A 12,087-nucleotide genomic window follows, 5' to 3' on the forward strand; every position below is an offset into this window, starting at 1 on the left:
ACTACTCTTGCCACGTGGCATTGGACAAGTTACTTAATGTCTGTCTCTAAATCTCAGTTTGTTCAATTATAAAATTAGTATGGCAGCAATCTGTCTTATAGAATCGGAAAAATTCAGTGCGATACATACATGTTAACTGCTCAGTATGGTTGCTGATACTTAAGTGAGTGCACAGTACACATTTATTATTTACAACTCAAGCCAGAAGTGGTGATGTCATCCTTAATTCCTCTTCTTTCCCTTCACTTAAATGTCCTCAGTGCTATTGATTCTACCTCAGAAGTCTTTCTCTCCTCTTTCTCATCACTGCCTTTAGGTCAGGGTTTCTTAATTTGAATTTATCATAATCAAAGAGGTTCATAATTCCTTGAAGTTATATGTACACGTTTTAACCTAAGAGTTTTTCTCAAGAAGACGACTTTAGCTTTTATCATCAACTTTCACACAGGTCAGTGACTCACGAAATGTTAATAGCTCCTGTCTTAGACTCTTATCTCTGGCCTGTATCCAGTAGCCTGTACACTGACTCCTTCCCTAGTCTCCATGCCTGTGATCTCTTCACACTGGTGCCAGTTAACTCGTTTTTTGTTTTGTTTTTTAATATTTTTACATCACCATCCTGCTTACATGGTTGTGTTGACTCCTTGTTGCCTACAGCAGCGGTTCTCCTCCCGACCACATACTAGAAACACATGGGAAGCTTTTAAAAAAATACCCGGGTCCCATCCTAGACCAATTAATCGATACTAACAAATACCAGGCATCAATATTTTGTTTTAAAGCTTCTCAGGAGATTTTAATGTGTAGGCAGACTTGAGAGTGTCAGGGCTACAGGATAACGGATGAGATTGTTAGTGTGGCACTTACGGACCTCAACAACCCAGTGCTTATCTACTTTTTCAACCTGATCTTCTGCCTCCTCTCCCACTTATATCCCATCATTTGCTCTCTGGATACCTACTTCTGCTATTCCTGGAACATGCTGTGCTGTTTCCTCCCTCTGAGCTTTTGCCTATACTGCTTGCTCTGCCTGAAATGCCTTTTACCCTTTCTCTGCCTGGTCATTTAAATCATAAAACCTTTCCCCAAGCCCTGAAGAGAATTGCAACCCTACTCTTGTGCAGACTTCTGTTATAGGCCTTACACTGTGTCATAATTACTTGTGGATCTGTCTTCCACACACAGTGAATTCCTAGAAGGTAGGAGCCTTCTTTTTTTTTTTTTTAATTTTTTTATTTTTTAACGTTTTATTTATTTCTGAGACAGGGAGAGACAGAGCATGAACAGGGGAGGGTCAGAGAGAGGGCAACACAGAATCTGAAACAGGCTCCAGGCTCTGAGCTGTCAGCACAGAGCCCGACGCGGGGCTCGAACCCACGGACCGTGAGATCATGACCTGAGCTGAAGTCGGCTGCTCAACCGACTGAGCCACCCAGGCACCCCGGTAGGAGCCTTCTTTATTTCATTTCTCTAGTGTTGGCACCAGGTTAAGAAGCTCCCTAAGAGTCTAATGAATGAGTAAATGACAGTGAACAAACAACAGCCTGCTCTGTGGAATCTGGAAATCCATGGTGTTGGGGAAAGTAAGTAAATATGGTACACTAGATGTAGTCAGAAATGCTCAGCAGAAGTTTTATCCTCTATGGTTAGTTACTCTTCTATATTTTTATAAGAGTGAAAGATCAATAATATATGAAGTTTCTCATCTGGAACTAGGCAAGTTAAGACCAGCTTTGAAAATATCTCCAAATACTGTTGAGTATTATCCAACATAACAACATAAAGTCGCACATATCATATTTGTTTCCCGAGACTCCAAAGATTTCTGAATGAGAGATGGAGGGGTCAGCCATTGTGATGATGGCAACGGTTTATTTTGCCCAGTGGATTATCCTAACTTAGTTACTGATTTAAAGATACCCTTATATGGACAGTTCTCCAGACATTATATGTTTCTAATTTTGATCTCACCCCTGGCCTTTATGTTTAGCTGCTGCCTAGTCCTTCTCTTGGCTATTTTTAATACTTTTTTTTCCTCCGTGTGTCTTGGAATTGTCCGAAACATTCTAAAGAATTGTAAATTAAATATGATTTATTCGTCCTCTTTCTTCAGTGGCAAGGATTAATTTAATGGTGATTTTTGGAAGAGATTACTTTAGTAAATGATCTGAGAGAGATTCTTTTGAATATTGTTTGGGGGATGTTTTGTGTTGATTTGCCTTTTATCTTAATTATTTTTCCTGAACACTGACCCACCACTACACTCTTTTGCAAAGAGATGGCCTATTTAACACTTACACAAGGAATAGTGAGTACTAGTCTGATGTCATGATTTGGGTGTACATCGTTCTGATATGCTGTGTATGAACAACCAGAATACCCTTTGTCTAACTGGTTTCTTATTATTTTATAATCTTATAAGCTTGAATAATAAGGACAAGATTTTTCTTATTCAAAGTCAGAATGTTAGTTGGAATTTATTAATTTGCTACCCAGTTATACTTCCATTCCTTTTATTTAAAAAGTTTTTTAAAAAGCCTTAAATCTGGGGGCGCCTGGGTGGCGCAGTCGGTTGAGCGTCCGACTTCAGCCAGGTCACGATCTCGCGGTCCGTGAGTTCGAGCCCCGCGTCAGGCTCTGGGCTGATGGCTCAGAGCCTGGAGCCTGTTTCCGATTCTGTGTCTCCCTCTCTCTCTGCCCCTCCCCCGTTCATGCTCTGTCTCTCTCTGTCCCAAAAATAAATAAATGTTGAAAAAAAAATTAAAAAAAAAAAAAGCCTTAAATCTGGATCAAGAGCCCCTCCTTTAAATATGTTTACAAAAAAAGGATATCAATTGGTGAAACTAAAAAGAATAATTTTTAGTCATTTTTTAAGAGCATTTTTAGAAACAGATGTGAGTCAAAGAATTGGGAAATGCACCCTTTCCTGGCAACTGGAGAGAGGAAAATATAATGTCAAGAAAAAGGAGAAACCAACTCTTACAATGACCACATTAAGGTCTAAAATGGGTAATTGTTTATTATTTCACCGTCTACAATCAACCGCAGATATTCCAGTACTGTTTGTCCACCCATCTTTTTGTGAGCCAGGGCCTATGGAAAGAAACTGGTCTTTGGTGTTTCTGAGAATGGCCTTTCGGATGATTATAATTACTGGCTATTATAAATATTCGAGCTGAGTTGTTAATCAATCCTCTTGTTTTTTGCTGCTTTTAAAAGTGAGCACTTATTGCAGCGTTTTTTTAAATGAAATGTTTAGTGCTTAAGAGATACAGTCATGTACTTTTATCATCAAGAGACTAGGCTGTACCCCCCTGAAGAAACTAGCCACCTACTGGGTTCTTGTAGCCAAGTGAAATTAGAATCTCTTATGAATATTTCATCTCTTTTAGTTTGAGGTTGATTTTGAACAGCCTACTCTAAAAGTGACCACTTAGTTTATCTGGTTGGGAACAGACCACATCCATTTACAGCAAAGCTATAAAAAATTAGAGCATATGTTCTGTTTTTTTCTTAATTTTTTTTAACGTTTATTTTTGAGAGACAGAGTATGAGCCAGAGAGGAGCAGAGAGGGAGACAGAATCCGAAGCTCACTCCAGGCTCTGTCTGAGCTGTCAGCACAGAGCCCGATGCAGGGCTCAAACCCATGAACCATGAGATCATGACCTGAGCTGAAGTTGGACACTTAACTGACTGAGCCACCCAGGTGCCCCTAGAGCATACATGCTTGATTTCCCATGTCTCTTGGTAAATTAGTAAGTACCAAGTGCTGTGTTCTACCACATACTTGAGCATTTATTTGTCTTTCAAACAAACCTTACAAATACTTGAGGACCCATGAGAACATATTTGAAATTATTAATAATAAAACTGGTGGCTTTGGGCTGTTATTATGAGGATCCTTTCATTCTTACCCTGTAAGTTTCCTGTGCATCTAAAATAAGATAGAGAAGGAACCTAAAAGCCCAAAAAAAGATTCATTACTACATACAGGTGGTTCAATCTGGAATTCCCACTCATTGTTCTTTTATGTAGCTAACTAGCGTGCTCCCTCTCTCTCTCTCTCTCTCTCTCTCTCTCTCTCTCTCTCCATATATATATATATATATATATATATATATATATATACACACACACACACACAAATAAAAATATATATAAATTTATGTATAGAAATCTGTGTGAATCATTGTTCTGAGTACTATATGTGCATTAACTTGTTTTCTCAGCAGTCCTTGGAAGTGGATTCTTATCCTTATTTTGCAGGTGGGCAAAGAGAATTCTGTTAAGTAACTTGCCAATGGTTGCAAAGCTAGTAAACTTCAATTTGAATGATCCCAGCAATAGGGCTCTGTTAAGTACTTTCCTACAGCCCTCTTTTCCTTTGAAAGTCTGAAATCTCAAGTTAGAAAGTAGAGTAGCTCTTATCCAAAAAAGATGGTACATACTTTTGAAGTATGCTTGATTGCTTATGGAGCAGTGCAGATTGAGATAACAAAAATTAATGTTTAGTGCTAACGTACCAAAAGGTTTTGGAAGTCTGTAGCTTATTCCCTGATTCCTAATAGTTTTCTTATAATTGGATTGCATAAACTGAGAAATGGGTGTTTCTGATTAGCAGTTAAGCACAGCTCATGAATCCAGGATTGGCCACCAAGTTTGATTCGTGATGGGTGAAATTTGCCTTTGCATTATCTGTGAGAAAGAGGTTTCTAAACAAATAAATAGTATGCGATTGCAGGACAGTTTTACTTATTTCAACTTAGAATATTTTCAAGTAGTTTTAGCAGTATTTATTTTAGTATGTTTAACTATCTTTAGTACTTTTGCCTTAAAAATGGACAGAACTCAGTTTAACATTTTCTTAATAGATTCAAGTAATAAGACTGCATTTGAAAGTATTTTCAGTGTAGATATATGACTACCTTGAAGCCAAGTTAGAGTAGAATTAGTAAGATTTTGTTAACCTACATTTTGAAATACTATGGCTTTAAATCTAATGCTGTTTTCCCTAAAATATCAGGATACATTTGTTTGTTATTTTAGGTTAGCCTGACTAATTAACTGTAGAGGTTCAGTTTGTACTTAATAATAAGCCTATGCTTATTTTTTCATTGAAGGTGTATTTATTACATAAGATACTAGTTCTTGTTTGTTTGAATCTGACAGCCAGGCTGTGTCTGTGTGGCAGTTCCAAGCAGAGCATCTTATATCAGCAAATGCAGAAGTGTTGCCCCAAGAGAAAGGAGTGAAACTCTTCTAACTGAGTGGAGGCTAATGTTGGGGCATCTTAAAATATGGCTGACCCTGTACTCTAGTGTGACTCTTTATGAACTCTAGACAAAGGGGAAAAAATTACAAGTGTATTTAGCGCCTGCTACCTACCAGGTACTGTCCTCAGTGATATAGCTATCTCTATATCTATATTCATGCACATTTGCCTGCATACCTTGCTGTGTATGCGTAAATGTGTGAATTTATTTATTTAATGAAATGTTTATATATTAAACACCAGGCACTGTTCTGCATGCTTTATAAATATAAACTCATGTAATCTTCATAATAGCCCTATGAAGTATGTAGATTACTATCCCCGTTTTAAAGATAAAGAAACTAGGCATAGCAAAAGTAATTGCCCAAGGTCAACAACTACTGATGATGAAGCTAGAATTTGAACCCAGGCAAATACAGATGGATTCTGAATCCATTCCTTTCCCCAGGCATACATTGTAGCTTTCCTTTTTCTCTATCTTTGCTTACGTCATTGCTTCTGTATAATGTTCTTTCCACTCCTTTTGCTTTTGAAAGCTCACCAGTATGCAAAGGTGCTATTCAAATGTCACTTTTTCCAAGATGCCTTTTCCTGATTAACCCAACTAGAAGCCTCTTCTTTTCTTAGATTTCTAATGGAATGAAATTTTACCCTTTGAGATACTTACTGATTACTCTCTTATATGGTAGACAGTTTATATTTACCGAGATGTCTCATACCAGATTATAAGCCTCCTGAAGGCAGAACTTTCATTCACACTATTTTCTGCTATAATCATGAACATCCTGCCATTCATACAAATCTTACAGATGCTTGGGAGTTTCATGATGGCAGAAACCAAGTGTTTAACAAATTTTTTTTTAAGTGTATTTATTTATGAGAGAGAGAGAGAGGGGGGCAGAGTACGAGCAGGGGAGGGGCAGAGAGAGAGGGAGTCACAGAATCTGAAGCAAGCTCCAGGCTTTGAGCTGTCAGCACAGACCCCAACATGGGGCTTGAACTCGCGAACTGTGAGATCATGACCTGAGCTGAAGTCAGACGCTCAACTGACTGAACCACCCAGCCACCCCAGCAAGTGTTTGTGAAATGGATGACCTTTTAGGAATGTATTCAAACAGTAAAAATTTCCCAGTATTATTCTAAGATACTTTAAAAAATCAGCTATGTTAAAATAAGTATTCAAACACTATCAGTAACAGTACTGCCATTATGTTCACAGTACTGATATAAATTGTGTTATAAAATCATGCTGAATTAATTACTTAGCAGAGTTTTAAAAAGAACTGTTTTTAAGAGTTTGCTATGTTTCTCTCTCTTTTTTTAGCTTACAAAAAAATGACTGCTGAAGAGGAAATGGTTTGCACTTTTGGAGTTAGAGGTTTCTGCTCATATGTGGGTAAATTGGTACTCTAATCCATTTCTGAAGTACTAAAACAGGTTGGATAGCTGTGACCTATGCCAGTATAATCCCTCTGAAGCCTAGGATGAAAGAACCATCTCTTTAGCATATATGTGTAGTTGTAGCATTAAAGGCCATGTGTATTTTGTTTCAAATTATAGGATGGACTAAATGGAGAACTTACCACTGTAGCAGTTTTATAATCAGACCATATCACTGTTTCATTTTAGTTTGATTAACATAATAATTGATATGATAAAGTAAATATAGTAAGCAGAATTGTGAATTTTAAGAATAACAGACATCAGTTAGTCTTGAAAGGTTTAGTTTGGAGATCCAGGGATGGAATGTTACAAATTTTTTGAAGATATGTATATTAGATTTTGCTGTGTAACAAATCACCTAATACTAGTGACTTAGACAAACAAACACATATGATGCCTCACAATAACATAGGTCACTGAGGTGGTTCTTTTGGTTTGGGCTAGCCTGGCTGTTCTCTGCAGGTGGCTGACAGCCCTGCTGGGGCCACACAGTCTATGATGGCCTCTTGCACATGTCCGGAGTTGCCCTGCTGGCTGGTGCAGGAGCCTTGGCAGCAGGTGGCACATCTTTGTCCCAGATGGTCATCATCAGTGGGCTGGCCAGGGCTTCTTCATGAGGTGTTCTTGGGGTCCAAAGTGCAGCAAGAGAGGGCGAGCCCCCATGGGTCAGCACTTTTCAACTTTGCTCTTGTCTTGCAGGCCAAAGGGTGTGGATATAGGGAAGCAGGAACAAATAGGGGGTCATTACTGCAATAGTCTGCCAAGATAGGGAATTCATGAATGTGCTTAGTGTCCCTAAATTCTGATTGATCCTTAGGCCAGCAACATGAGGTGATCAAATAGAGAAAATCAGGCTGTCAAAGCTACACAGTTTTCAGAGGGATAGTTTATAGACCCTAGGCTCCCCTGAAATACCTAGTAATCATTTGAAGCCCCTTTCAACTTTTTTTTTTTTGAAGCCTTGAGCTATAAAAGTCGGGAACCTTTAATCCTTCCTCACTCAGTAAATGTCCCAAATTGATCTTCAGCAAAGACTACGTTGATGGCAGAAGGGGTGTGATCATGATGGCTACAGCTGTTTATTGAGAGCTCATGTGTGCTGGTGCTATATGGCATCTCAGGGAGTTTTAACACTGGCCCTTGATGTTGGCATTATTACCCTTGTTTTACAGGTAAGGAAGCAGAGTCATAGAGGTTAGCTGAGTTCCCTGAAGTCATAGAGCTGGTAGGTGGGAGACTACATTTTGTACCCAGCTCTTTCTGACTCCACAGCTGCATCCAAAGAAGAGTTGCTTACCTAGTGGGTTGATCATGTATTTTTTCCAGCATGGAGGCTTTGAGTATTTTATGTCATCCTCTGAAAAACTGAGAACCATGGAGATACATGAGGGTTTTTTTTTCCCCCCTTTCTACTCTTTCCCTACCCCACCACCCTCACTAGTTGGACCAAATAACCAGATTTAATTTGAAGATGATAAAAGCTCAGAATGGAAATTTTACTGCTGGGTCCAGATGTGATTTTTAAATATTTCAGAAGGGGCACCTGGGTGGCAATTCGTGGTTCATGGGTTCAAGCCCTGAGTTGGGCTCTGTGCTGACAGCTCAGAGCCTGGAGCCTGTTTTGGATTCTGTCTCCTCTCTCTCTCTGCCCCTCCCCCGCTTGCGCTAGCGCTCTCTCTCTCTCTCTCTCTGTGTGTGTGTCTCAAAACTAAATAATTATTAAAAAAAAAAACCCTTCATTTAAAAAATAAACTACATCTCTTCCCCACTCTGCCCTAGTTGTGCTCCCAGAGCACAGAGCACATCACTGTGTCTTTGTGCTTACCAGAACGTTGTTTGGGTGGGTCTGCCCTTCGCACCAGAATCTTGTCTGCCCTCCCTGTATCGGCAGCACCTAGCCCCGAACAGGAGCATTCCAGTATCTGGTACATGATTTTATGACTGAATTCCATGCCTGGGGGGAAATTCTTTCCTTCTTTCCTTCTCCCTCCTTTTGGGCTATCCATCCTCCTTTGGTCCTGTCTTTCTCCTTCCTAGATCATTTTTCCTCCCCCCGCCCCTGATCTTCTGATCTTCAGCTTTCCATTTCTCCCACCAACTCATTAGTCATCTTTATATTCATTACATGTTGAAATGATAGTATCTTGGATATATTGAGTTAAACCAAATATATTATTCAAATTAATTTTACCTGTTATTTTTATTATTTTTTTACTTTACTACGAGAAAATTTAAAATCATGTATGTGGCTACTCTAGAGGGTCGATATCCAGTTTAATTCATTAATATGAGTTCATAAAACTAGTTTTTGTTTTTGTTTCAATTGCATGGATCTGTTGCACTAGATTAGCCATAGATCACCATCTTCCTTCCACTCACATGGCATTGCCTGGCCTTCCTCCCCACCACCAAAACTTCCTGAGAACAAATGGGGAGAATTTACCTTGCTTTTAATGATGCACATAGGTTTTTCTCTACTGTCATAAGTATGCCTGGAACAAAAGTACAGTTGACTCTTAAATTATTTTCACTAATGAAAAGGAAGCAGCAGAGTGACTAATGTAAATTGGAGGATACACTATTTTCTTTGGAATGTTTTGGTTCTTCCATTTTGGAACAGGTGTGGCCAGTGTTGAAAGAAACAGTGGAGTCATACTCAGCATATTTGATACATGAGGAACTGGAAAACTCAGTGTTCCCTGCCCTCCGTATAATGGATATAAGACTTATCATAGTGTTCTTCTGCAATGCAAACTCCAGTGCCTAAATAAAGTTGGTGTATTTGCTTTTTCTTTCTGGTTTAGGGAAGGAATGTGTTTTAGCTTAGAAACTCTTTCCAGGGGTGCCTGAGTGGCTTAGTTGGTTGAACGTCGGACTTTAGCTCAGGTCATGATCTCACGGTTCATGGGTTCAGGTCCTGTGACGGGCTCTGTACTGACAGCTCAGAGCCTGGAGCCTGCTTCAAGTTCTGTGTCTCCCTCTCTCTGCCCTTCCCTTGCTCATACTCTATTTCTCTCTCTCAAGAATAAATAAACATTAAAAAAAAAAAAAAGAAACTCTTTTTCCAAACTATGATAACAGGATAAGGATGATTGTGTCAAAAATAGCCTCACAGCATCTTCTTTTGGCATTAAGAATTCTAGAGTGAGTTTGCTGTCGATCGCTAAGAGTTAATTATATTGATTAGGGCTAGTCATCTTTGATAGTGCCAACTTCTTTCCTTTTGGCATAGAGTGGGAAATGCTTACCTCCAGTGACTTTGGGTTGGGGTAGTGGTGAGTGTACCTCTAGCTACCATCTTGCAAGGGTTTTAGCGAGTCCTGCTTACCATTGGGCATTGGGGGTGGCATCCCAGACCTGCAGCTAGCAGTTTTTGTAAACAACTTGGAGGAGGTTTGTGCTGGTGGTTACCAGCTCATGCCAATGGGAATCAACCTGTTTACCACTTTGGGTGTTTGTGCCATAGGTGGACGGTGCTTCATAAGAGCATAGTCCTGTCTTAAAGATCCATGTAATAGGATACCTACCTGTGACAGAGAGTCAAGGAGTGAAACCCAGTAGCACAGACCTGGGATTTGGGAGTTAAGTAGAATAAATCTCTTACATTCTTCTTCTTCTTTTTTTTTTTTTTAAATCTCTTGCATTCTTAAACTAACATTTTAAAATCAGGAAAACAGCTTAGAAAAGATCTATAGGATTATAGCTAAATGGTTAATATGGAAGACATATATGTCATACAGAGGTTAGGAGGGCGATGGAATGATCCAGTGTTGATTCAGAATGAAGCCTTGGACAAGTCATTGAATTTCCCTGTTTTACCCATGTGTTTAAAAAAAAGGGGGTGGGTGGGAATAATATCTCCCTGATGTGTTTGGGGATTTGAGGTTTGTAATGTGTTTTGAGATCTTTCATAAAGTGTCCAGTAAGACCAGAGTATGTCACCAGAACTCAAATGTTTTTTTTTTTTTTTTTTTTTTTTCAACGTTTATTTATTTTTGGGACAGTGAGAGACAGAGCATGAACGGGGGAGGGGCAGAGAGAGAGGGAGACAGAATCGGAAACAGGGTCCAGGCTCTGAGCCATCAGCCCAGAGCCTGACGCGGGGCTCGAACTCACGGACCGCGAGATCGTGACCTGGCTGAAGTCGGACGCCCAACCGACTGCGCCACCCAGGCGCCCCCAGAACTCAAATGTTTAAAACTAATCGAAACCATCTTGAGTAGATGTTATGCAATTCTGTGGCTTTGATAATAAGTTGTACTTATTAAGGAAGTACATATATATATTTGGAAGTATATATATTTTAAAAGAAATTCTGTGCTATTTCTCGTTCTCTTTTGACTATCAGATGTGTGCTTGGGGTCTTCAGCTGTTAACATGAGTGTCAACATGATTTATAGATGGTCTGTCATCTATAGAGGACAGTTTACCAGTTCCAGCTAGCCACGCAGTTAAATGCACTTCAGAATGTTTCTTGCCAAGGACGATGCCTTTTGCAAATGTTTGAGATGTTTGTTCTCACTTGTAATTTATTAGTGAACCTGTGTCCTAATAGCAACTCCTTGGAAGTGCAGAAGACAAAGCTAGAAAGCAAGTGAAGGACATTGGTTCGTTTTATATCAAGAAAAAAGCTTTCATTGAAGAGTACTTGTTAAACTTACTAGTTTGTATATTTGATTCCCATTCAATTTCACATGGTACCACATCTAATCACACTGTGTAAAGAATCTGACAAAACGTCCTTTTACTTTGCTTTTCCTTGTGAGGAGCATACAGCACTGCCACCTTGTTGCCAAAGTTTTGTTTGATTTGAATGTGCTTAAAAAATCAAGTGAGCGCCTGTTGTGAAAAAGAGCTTACTCTTTCTTTGTCAGTACTTGCGAAAACAACTTAAAAGAAGTTAGTATTATTGGACTGAATTCAGTAATTAGCATAATCATGATGCTATGTATTGTTCAGCAGAGCACGCCCCTTGGCCAAATTTCCCATTAAGAGGACACCGATGTTGTCCTAGTGAATAAATCCCAGCACACATGATGCAAATCAGCGAGTTCCTGCCTGCTGCGCCGGTGCGGTTAATTTTAGCTGGGGTTTGTTCTAGGAGTTGTAAAACTGTTTACCCAAGTAGAAGTTAGTAAGCTGAAATGTGACTTCTCGGCCTAAGGTGATAGGATATCTATTTTAGACTTCAGATTGTGTTCATGGTCGGGAGAACAGTCTTCTGAAGAATTGCGGCTCAGATTTCCTTTGAAAGTGCTTGTAAGTAGTGGCTGGGTTTTTAAGATTTCTCTTTGTTCTTCTCTCCTTAAATCTTCCTAATGTTGCTATCATAGTAACTTTTCATCTCTTGGGAAAACTGGAAACTTTGGGG

At 39.3% G+C, this 12,087-nt stretch overlaps 1 protein-coding gene across 5 annotated transcripts in view; it reads left to right on the plus strand.

Annotated features, from left to right (window-relative positions):
• SLC20A2 (solute carrier family 20 member 2) overlaps window positions 1-12,087 on the plus strand; it is a 109,258-nt gene that overhangs the window by 21,726 nt on the left and 75,445 nt on the right. Inside the window, exon 1 of one of the 5 annotated variants that reach the window (XM_025921752.2) lies at window positions 10,973-11,975. The exons of the other annotated variants lie outside the window; for them this stretch is intronic. The gene's annotated coding sequence lies outside the window, so the exon portion shown is untranslated. Of the gene's footprint in view, window positions 1-10,972; window positions 11,976-12,087 lie in introns of those variants that run through there. 5 annotated transcript variants of the gene reach the window in all.

Source organism: Puma concolor, chromosome B1, assembly GCF_028749965.1.
Source record: "Puma concolor isolate L17-30 chromosome B1, mPumCon1.1.hap2, whole genome shotgun sequence".
Lineage (NCBI taxonomy): Eukaryota > Metazoa > Chordata > Mammalia > Carnivora > Felidae > Puma > Puma concolor.